Genomic DNA, 10087 nt, shown 5'->3' with positions numbered 1-10087 from the left:
ACCTGCAAAAGATTCCTGAGGCTTTTAAAAACTCCCATCCGGTTTCATTACTCAAAACCGCAATCATGGGTAAGACTGCTGACCTGACTGCTGTCGAGAAGGCCATCATTGACACACTCAAGAGGGTAAGACACAGAAAGAAATTTCTGAACAAATAGGCTGTTCCCAGAGTGCTGTATCAAGGCACCTCAGTGGGAAGTCTGTGGGAAGGAAAAAGTGTGGCAAAAAACGCTGCACAACGAGAAGAGGTGACCGGACCCTGAGGAAGATTGTGGAGAAGGACCGATTCCAGACCTTGGGGGACCTGCAGAAGCAGTGGACTGAGTCTGGAGTAGAAACATCCAGAGCCACCGTGCACAGGTGTGTGCAGGAAATGGGCTACAGGTGCCGCATTCCCCAGGTCAAGCCACTTTTGAACCAGAAACAGCGGCAGAAGCGCCTGACCTGGGCTACAGATAAGCAGCACTGGAGTACCCACAGTCAGTGATGGTCTGGGGTGCCATGTCAGCTGCTGGTGTTGGTCCACTGTGTTTTATCAAGGGCAGGGTCAATGCAGCTAGCTATCAGGAGATTTTGGAGCACTTCATGCTTCCATCTGCTGAAAAGCTTTATGGAGATGAAGATTTCATTTTTCAGCACGACCTGGCACCTGCTCACAGTGCCAAAACCACTGGTAAATGGTTTACTGACCATGGTATTACTGTGCTCAATTGGCCTGCCAACTCTCCTGACCTGAACCCCATAGAGAATCTGTGGGATATTGTGAAGAGAAAGTTGAGAGACGCAAGACCCAACAATCTGGATGAGCTTAAGGCCGCTATCGAAGCATCCTGGGCCTCCATAACACCTCAGCAGTGCCACAGCCTGATTGCCTCCATGCCACGCCGCAGTTTCTTTCTGTGTCTTACCCTCTTGCTTGAGGGTGTCAATGATGGCCTTCTGGACAGCAGGCAGGTCGGCAGTCTTACCCATGATTGCGGTTTTGAGTAATGAAACAGGCTGGGAGTTTTTAAAAGCCTCAGGAATCTTTTACAGGTGTTTAGAGTTAATTAGTTGATTCAGATGATTAGGTTAATAGCTCGTTTAGAGACCCTTTTCATGATATGCTAATTCTTTGAGATAGGAATTTTGGGTTTTCATGAGCTGTATGCCAAAATCATCAGTATTAAAACAATAAAAGACCTGAAATATTTCAGTTGGTGTGCAATGAATCTAAAATATATGAAAGTTTAATTTTTATCATTACATTATGGAAAATAATGAACTTTATCACAATATGCTAATTTTTTTAGAAGGACCTGTATAATACGAACATTAACACGACATTAACGACAAGACAAGATGATGTAGCGGTTGTGTAAAAACTAAGTATACCAATCACAGCAGCAATCGTTCTTCCTTCCACCATGTTTAAAGTTTGTGACCAGCCCATCTCGGGAACTTACTTGGATATCAAAATTATCCCCAAACTACCCAGTGGTAAATACAACTTGAGAGGGCGTTCATTTCCAATTTTTAACTAGGAATCTCGCATTTACAATAATTTTCATTGCGCGTGAAGACAGCTTTAAACAATAGTAGCATCAGTGTTATTTTAATATCATTGAGATACTATTAGAGTTTTTATTAATATTTTGAATCTGTTAGTTATTTTACTACATTAAATTGAACCAAATAAAAGGTAAATTTAGGTGTCTTTCCAAAGAAAAGTACACTTTAATAACCAAATGATATAAGGAGTCCATATAATTCATAAATGTATGCACACCAAAGCACCCATAAAAATTACAGAAAAAAACACTTTTCAGAATTCACAGTGTATAGTATGTGTAAGTGCAACAGCAAAGAGCTTGTCCACCTAAGTTACCCCTGCCTTGTTTCCGGACTCTGACTGTTATCCGCCTGCCCTGTTCTCAGCCTGGTATTTGTATTACAATTTAGCCCTGCCTACACTGCTGTGTCTGCTGGTTTTGACTCTCGCCTGTTTGACTACTCTACTAAATAAAGAAAGCTGCAAATGGATCTCTCTGACTTCACAACAGAAGACTTCGCCATTGCCAGACCCAGCAGCTATGTCCGCAGCCTACTCAGCCCAAGCAGATCAGCTCACTGCCAATCATCATCAGTTGAGTCATCTCACCTCTTTAATGGACAAGCTGGTCAAAACTGTTCGAGGTCTTCAAGCTTCCTCATTGGAGCAAGCGCCCACGCAAGCCGCCGCCGCTGTTGTCCGTCCCACACTAATCCCACCTACCGCGGTTCCTCATGTCGCACTTCCAGAATAGTTTGACAGAGATCCTTGCAAATGTAAAGGGTTCATTCTCCAATGCTCGCTACTATTCATTGCGCAACAACCGACGCTGTATTCCACCGAAGCTGGTAAGATCGTCTTTGTCTGTTTGTTAATCACAGGGAGGGCGTTGGATTGGAAACGGCAGAGTGGAGAGATGATGGAACTGTATTTCCGTCATTCACTGTGTTTCTCCAGCGCTTCTGTGGGGTCTTCAAACATTCCAAAGAGGGGATAAATGCGGGTGATTGCTTGCTTGAACTCACGCAGGGCAGATTAACCGCGGCTGAATATGCTCTTACTCATCGCACCCTCGCTGCGCAGACTTCCTGGAATAACGACACGCTTAAAGTGATCTTCCGAAGGAGCTTGAATCACAAACTGCAGTCCGAGTTGGCCTGTCGTGATGAGGGTAGAGACCTCGACCAATTCATAAACCTCACCTTTCAAATAGACAATCTCATACGATCATGCCAAGCGAGCCACCGCACTGTTCCTGCTCCCCGCAACGTTCAAATTCCCCAAGCCTCGATCCCCGTTCGCACTGACGAACCCGAGCCTATGCAAATCAACACTTACCATCTGTCTGCGGAGGAGAGAGAACGAAGGATCTTTCATCACCTGTGTTTGTACTGCGGCAAGGCCGGTCATCTTCGCATTGCCTGGCCGTCCAGACCACGTCCGACAGCTTCTCGACCGGTGAGTTTAAATGACAATGCATTAAACCCAAACTCCTGTGTATCCATGCCCGTTGAGATCACGGCCAATGGCAGGCAGATCACCACCAGAGCTTTAGTGGAATCTGGAGCCTTTGCTCGACAGTACAACATAACATTAATCCGTTGCCCTTCTTCCCTCACAGTCAAAGCCATCGATGGACGGCCACTAGGCACTAGGATGAATTGTAATCATACAATTCTAAGTCTTCCACTTTCCACATTACACTGTGATCCTAGGCCTACCCTGGCTCCACAAGCACGATCCACAAATCTTCTGGAGAACCAATCAAATTGCCCACTGGAGCGCGTCATGCCACTCCAAATGTTTCGTCCAGGGCACTCCATCACTCGTCCAAGTGAATACCATGCCCGTGGAGGGTCAGCACGAACAACCTCCCTTTGGAATATCACGATCTATCAGAAACCTTCAGCAAATTAAACGCCTCGAAACTCCCGCCTCATCGTGCTAGTGACTGCGCTATTGACCTGCTACCAGGGTCCAGACCTCCCAAGGGGCCGTGTATTTACTCTCTCCCAACCTGAGTCCAAATCCATGAGGAAATATATTGAGGAGGAGCTCATAAAGGGCTTCATTCGACCCTCCACGGCTCCGGTGTCCGCCGGATTCTTCTTTGTCCAGAAGAAGGACGGAGGACACCGACCTTGCATTGACTATCGCGCCCTGAATAACATCACCGTCAAGTTCCGCTACCCACTCCCCTTGGTGCCAGCTGTCCTGAAATAGCTCCGCACCGCGAGGTATTACACCTCATCTGTATCAGGGAGGGGGACGAGGGGAAGACGGCCTTCTCCACCAGCACAGGGTACTACGAATATTTGGTCATGCCTTTCGGCTTGACAAACAGTCCTTCCATCTTCTCTCGTAAACGAAATGCTGCCAAAAGGAATTACGATGTGGGAGATAGAGAACTTTTAGCCATGAAAGCCGTCTTCGAAGAGTGGCGACATTGGTTAGAGGGTGCGACCCACTGCAACCAGGGTGCAACCTGGAGTACCTAAGCACCGCCAAGAGACTGAACCCCAGACAAGCTTGCTGGTCACTGTTCTTTACTCGATTCCACTTCACAGTCACCTATCGTCCAGGCTCCAAGAACACCAAGGCAGATGCTCTATCACGTCAATGCGACCTTGAGCCCACACCACAAGACCCCAAGACAATTCTGGCAACAAACCTCATCGTCGCTCCCATTCAGTGGGACGTCGACACCGAGATCTAGCAGATCAACTTTCGGTCTGAGATTCCGTATGCCTGTTCAACCAACCGGGTCTATGTCCCTGATACGCTCCGGGAACCAGATCCTGGAGCATGTTCATGCTCTTCCTACCTCTGGACATCCAGGAATCACGACACCATCCAGCTGCTCCAAAATTGCTACTGGTGGCCCTCTTTAGCTCAAGATACCACAACCTTCGTCCGACACTGCCAAATCTGCAATACCCAGAAATTATCACGTCAACTACCTGCCTGTCTGTTACATCCTCTTCCCATTCCACAACGCCCTTGGTCACGTATCGCCATTGATTTCATTACCGATTTGCCTGTCTCCGAAGGTCACACCACCATCCTTATCGTTGTAGACCGGTTCTCCAAGGCCTGCCGCTTAATACACGGCCTACCTGAGGACATTGTCTCCGATAGAGGACCTCAGTTCACGTCTCAATTCTGGCCAGCCTTCTTATAGACCCTTCAGGTCAACGTCAGTCTCACGTCAGGGTATCATCCTCAATCAAACGGGCAGGCCGAACGCATTAACCAAGAGGTCATCCGATTCCTACGATCCTACTGCCATCAACATCAGATGGACTGGAGCTGGTATCTGATATGGGCCGAGTATGCCAAGAATTCCATCCAGAAACACTCCACCAGCGTGACCCCCTTCCAGTGCATCCTGGGGTTTCAACCACCCCTCTTCCATGGTCAGGACGACTCAGGAGAACCCACAAACGTCCCAGCTTTGAACAACTGGCTACTATGCAGTGAAGAAACCTGGAATTAAGCCCATACCCACCTTCAACGAGCCATCCGCCGTCAGACGGTACAAGCTGACCGACGACGTTGTCCTGGTCCGGGCTACCACCAGGGCCAGTGGGTCTGGCTATCGACCCGAGACGTATGCCTGCGGCTCCTCTGTAAAAAGCTCTACCCCAGGTATTAGGGTCCGTTCAAAATAACACAACAAATCACACCAGTCTGTTTCCGTCTTGCCCTGCCTAATAATTACCGTCTTGCTCCCACCTTCCATGTCTCACTGCTCAAACCTGCTGATGGTCCCAACGAGAGGGAGGAGGAGAGGTCCCAGGAGCAGAGCCCCAACCCATTCTGGTGGAGGCCGAGGATGCCTATCGAGTCCAGGAACTTTTAGATTCCAGACGTCGGGGCAGCTCCCTGCAGTACCTGGTTGATTGAGAGGGATACGGCCCAGAGGAACATTCATGGGTTAGTGCCATGGACATTCTGGACCCCAGTCTAATCACTGACTTCCATCATGTTCATCCCAACAAACCTGCTCCCCAACCACGTGGTAGACCCCGACGTCATCAGGCCCCTCGCGCCAGGAGCCGCTTGCTGGGGGGGGCGCTCTGTCACGATCCCTGACTCCGTAACCTCCCTCTCCGGCCATCAGTGGGCGCACTCGCCCGAATATTGACTCTTTCCTTTTCACACTACATTTCCCAACAGCTCCAGGTTTGACTCTGATCACTATGGCCAGCTGTAGCTCATCTATCAGGCTTTTTAGCTGCGCTGCACGCAGCTCTCTGTGCAAAGTCTAGTTTTGCTACTGTGAACATTACTAAGCGTTTATCCATGTGATTGCCTGATCGTTTGTGACCCCATCTGTCTTTGATATCTCTTTGTCTGTCGCCCGCCTACATTACCCCTGCCTTGTTCTCGGCCGCCTGCCCTGATTCTCTGCTCGGTATTTGTATTACGATTTAGCCCTGTCTACACTGCTGTGCAGGGCCGGAGTGGGGCCACTTTTCAGCCCGGAAGTTTCAGGCCTAAGTCTGGCCACTTTTTCCAAGGTGGTGGAAATTGGATAAATAAAAGCATCAGTTCAGCTCTTACTATTGTGTAGTTTTTATTAATACTGTTTACCCCGCTGGGGTAAACTGCACTGAGCAGTTGAATCACCCAGAAGTGCATATACAAGGGGTGTCAGACTCAGATTAGGCAGTAAGCCGGATTTGTTGGAATGAGACCTCATTTGGACCGTCATTGTCATGGTCATTATCATTTTTCTGCATGTGTATCATATTTGGGTAATTTATTCCTTTACTACACCCACTTCTGAACAAACAATACATATTGGTTTATCATGTACCACCATATACTGCTCTTTCTTTCATTAAATAACTTTAATTCATAATATTTACTCTGGTATCCTCTCTACTTGTAGTCATGGCCTCCTCATTTTCAGACTGGCTTATCTGCTGCTCAGAAGCTACAAAAAAATTATTAAGTCATCTTATGACTTAATTATAAATAATCTGTCTAAAATTGTCTAAAATTATAATATATCTAAATAAATAATCTGTCATCTTATGATCTCATGAAACATTTAAACACAGCCTATCATCCAGACCATGTTTGCTTGTCTGACTGATATTTGGTTGTATTGATGAGGAATTAAATAATAATATGAGAAATCATGTGTGTAGTAATATATTGTCTGGCTATTCTTTGGCCACATTTAAGTCTGAGGAATTAAATATATAAAAAAGCCATCTAAAAAAGATAAAAAATAAATAAAATAAGAATGATGGACTCCTATTAGCACTTCTCTCGTTATGATAAAGCGTGTGAGAGGTTACTCAAGGTGGTGACACGTGTAGTGGCCATGGCGTTAACTCATTCATGGGAAAAACCTTATTCTGTTTGCGTTTCTGTGCCCTTGACATAAACTTATTAGACTATCATCTTATTAGACCAGGGGTGTGTGGTTATACAATGATGCGTCAGTCCGAAGAGACGCTCGCAGGCTGTCTCTTCTCTGGGGCTCATTGTCATTTAAGGAGTCAGCACTCTCCCCCAAGCCGTGTATAATAGCATCCACGCTGGTGTGGGTCAAACTGGTGCTGCTCTGCACACTATAGCAGTGTTTTATACAAGGCTGATCTACTTAAAAACAAAAAACAAACCAAAAGGGGGGCTCAAAAGCAGAGTTGCTTTGATCTTTGACCAGCTCGTTGTGCTCAGCAAGCCTCATAATAGACCTGAGACAAAAATCCTGAGTTTTTTTTTTGTGTCCCATATCTGTGGGGATGTGCCCCTTCGGGACAGGGCATACCTGACACCCTCATGAAACCACTGTAACATCCCCGCCACCTCTGGTGATTCGAGGGGCAGCGGTTTCCAGCGAAATGTTGAATGTTCTGTTTATTCCTGTTATCGCCCAGGACACAGAACATTTAACATTCCCCCAACAGGAAGTATTAAAATTGCCAAAAGACTTTGGCAGCGTAAAAGCTACGGGTATCTCTCTTTGTGTCCAATAAAAAGGAAAACGTTGCCCTCCTCGTTTTAACAGCGTGGTTCCCACGACTGTGAAACAGGAGTAGGCGCATCCGCTGTCACAGGGAAAAATGGGGGACTGCATCCATTTTTAGTTCTTTGAGGCTTGAACGCTCAACGTCAGAACGCTCAAGTTCAAGATGCTAACTATCAAGAAGATCGTGTTGCAAATTCAACATCGCGATTGGCTCTTCATGGTTGATCTTAAAGACGCATATTTTCACATAATAATATTGCCACAAAGCAGGAAGTTCCAGAGGTTTGCTTTTAGGGGTGAAGCTTACCAATATCGGGTCCCTTCCACCCATTCGACCAAGCCATGGTATATAAACGATTGGCTGATACTGGCCCAGTCTCAAGAGCTTGCGCTTCGGCATCGAGATCGATCCCCGCTCATCTTCTCTCTTTGGGGCTGAGATGCAACACGAAGAAGAGCGTTCTCTCTCCCGCCCAGAGGGTAGCGTGCTTGGGGGTCAAATGGCGCTCTGTCATCATCGGGAGCATAACTGTCTTCCGCTCATGTCAAGACCATTTTAAACACCCTAAGCAACATCTCATGGCAGCTGTGTCCACAGTGATCCCTCTGGCCCTTTTGCGCATGAGACCACTTCAGTTGTGGCTCAAAACTGGGGGATTTCATCTATACCATCCCCAAAGGCAAATAAGGGCAAGGGCATGCACTGAGTGCTTCGTGTCCTTTCTAAAAATCCATGTTTATGGTAAGTCACGTGCTGAACACTTCGTGCACTTTCTAAAATCCAAGTTTATGGTAAGTGTTACGCACTGCGGCTTCGTTCCCTTTCTACGTGGTTCAGACCCTTACCTTGGGTCCCACTCTAGGTGCGTCTTGCCGTCGCAGAATGCTAACAACAGCATCATCTCGATTGGCACATCAATTGCCTCGAATTGATGACTGTATTTCTGGCCCTGAAGAATTTCCTCCAGCAGTTAAGGGGCTAACATGTCCCAGTGGGAGTCCTGGCCAAGTTTTGTCATCAAGGGTCCTTGCCTCTTACTGATAGCACCTTGGAGACGGCTCGCACTGATTAATACCGAACAGGAGAGATCTTCAGTCTCAAACGCAGGGGACAAAATCCCCAGCCCAAGTTGTGGAACCTTCATGCTTGGCCACAGAAGGGTACCAACTGAGAGATACTGGGTTTTCAGCTGATATCATAGAGACCATTCTCAGTGCTAGGGCGTCCTCCACAAGAGGATGTTATGCCAATAAATGGGGTGTCTTTGAGAGGTGGTGCACTGCACGTAATGCAGTTCCAGTTAACTGCCAGATTGCTTCAGTTCTGGACTTCCTGCAAAGAAAAAATTACCAGCAGACACATACCCCGCCACTCTCAGGGTTAACGTGGCCGCTTTATCGGCTTACCATGCCCTGTCCTTGCCCACTTCATTCAGCTGAGGCCTCCTGTTAAAACCAAGATCCCTTCATGGGACTCCTGGATGTAGGCCCAGTCCCAATTCGCCTACCTATACTACAATCTAAAAGTATGTACTCTTTTTGTGAAGAAAAAGTACATACTTTTGAGTGTGTAGCAAAAGAGTAGGCAAGCTTTGGGACATACTATCATGTAATTTTTAACGGACAGATCTGTTGAGTGCATCCTGTCACTGTAAACTGCCCTGTCAATCATCTTGTCACAGTTAAAATCCTCCATTCAATCTTATTTGATATCTAGCAGTTATAACTCAGATACAACTGCTAAACAAAATATTATGTTAACAGTTTAAGGGTCATGAGCCCAACTAAAGCAAACACTGATCACCATAATGGTGGCTTAAAATTCGATTTTCAAAACACTAATTTAGTTGGCTGAACTTATTGGATGTAGTTTAGAAAACTTAACTTTAGTTGGCCGAACCCAACAAGCTATGTTTAGTCAACAGAAAATATTTAATTGACACAACATTCTATTTCAAGTTCAGTCTACATGCAGGGGTAGTCAGCACAACACAAAAAAGTTGGTTTCCGCAACTTAAATTGGGCCAGCTAAAAATTTTAGGTGCAACGGGTCACTAGCAATGTTTATGTTGGAGAGGCATATTTTTTTTACAGTGTACTAATTCTATTTTCGAATACTATTAAGGGCGGATAGTATGCGAATTGGGACTGGGTATACACTAGATGTCGCCTTGGGGTTCTAAGTATGCGTCAAAACCGCCACCATCTTGGAACAGGGGTCTTGTCATAGGAAGTAGCTAGGTAACTTTAGCTAGGTCCGACGTCCTCGGACTTTTGTTCTGCGTATGGATGTTCACACGAACAAAATCTAAAAACCAGACAGCAAGGTATTACATTTCACAAGAATGTGAAATTTTGTAAAAATTTTTACATTTCTCTGGACTCAATGATAAATAAATGTCTGACCGTTGGAATGAACCAAAACAACTAGAAAATCGCGTTCATGATGATTTATGGTGATTTTATTTCCGTTAGACCTTTTCCTACATTGACGCTGATGCTTAAAGAGGGGCTCCCCTGTTGCATGAATGCGGCTCTATTGACGCATTCGTTCCAATGAACTGCCG

This window comes from Siphateles boraxobius, unplaced genomic scaffold (genome assembly GCF_051911475.1).
Source record: "Siphateles boraxobius isolate OS27281-9 unplaced genomic scaffold, OSU_SipBor_1 19, whole genome shotgun sequence".
Lineage (NCBI taxonomy): Eukaryota > Metazoa > Chordata > Actinopteri > Cypriniformes > Leuciscidae > Siphateles > Siphateles boraxobius.
This window is presented reverse-complemented; position numbering follows the sequence as displayed.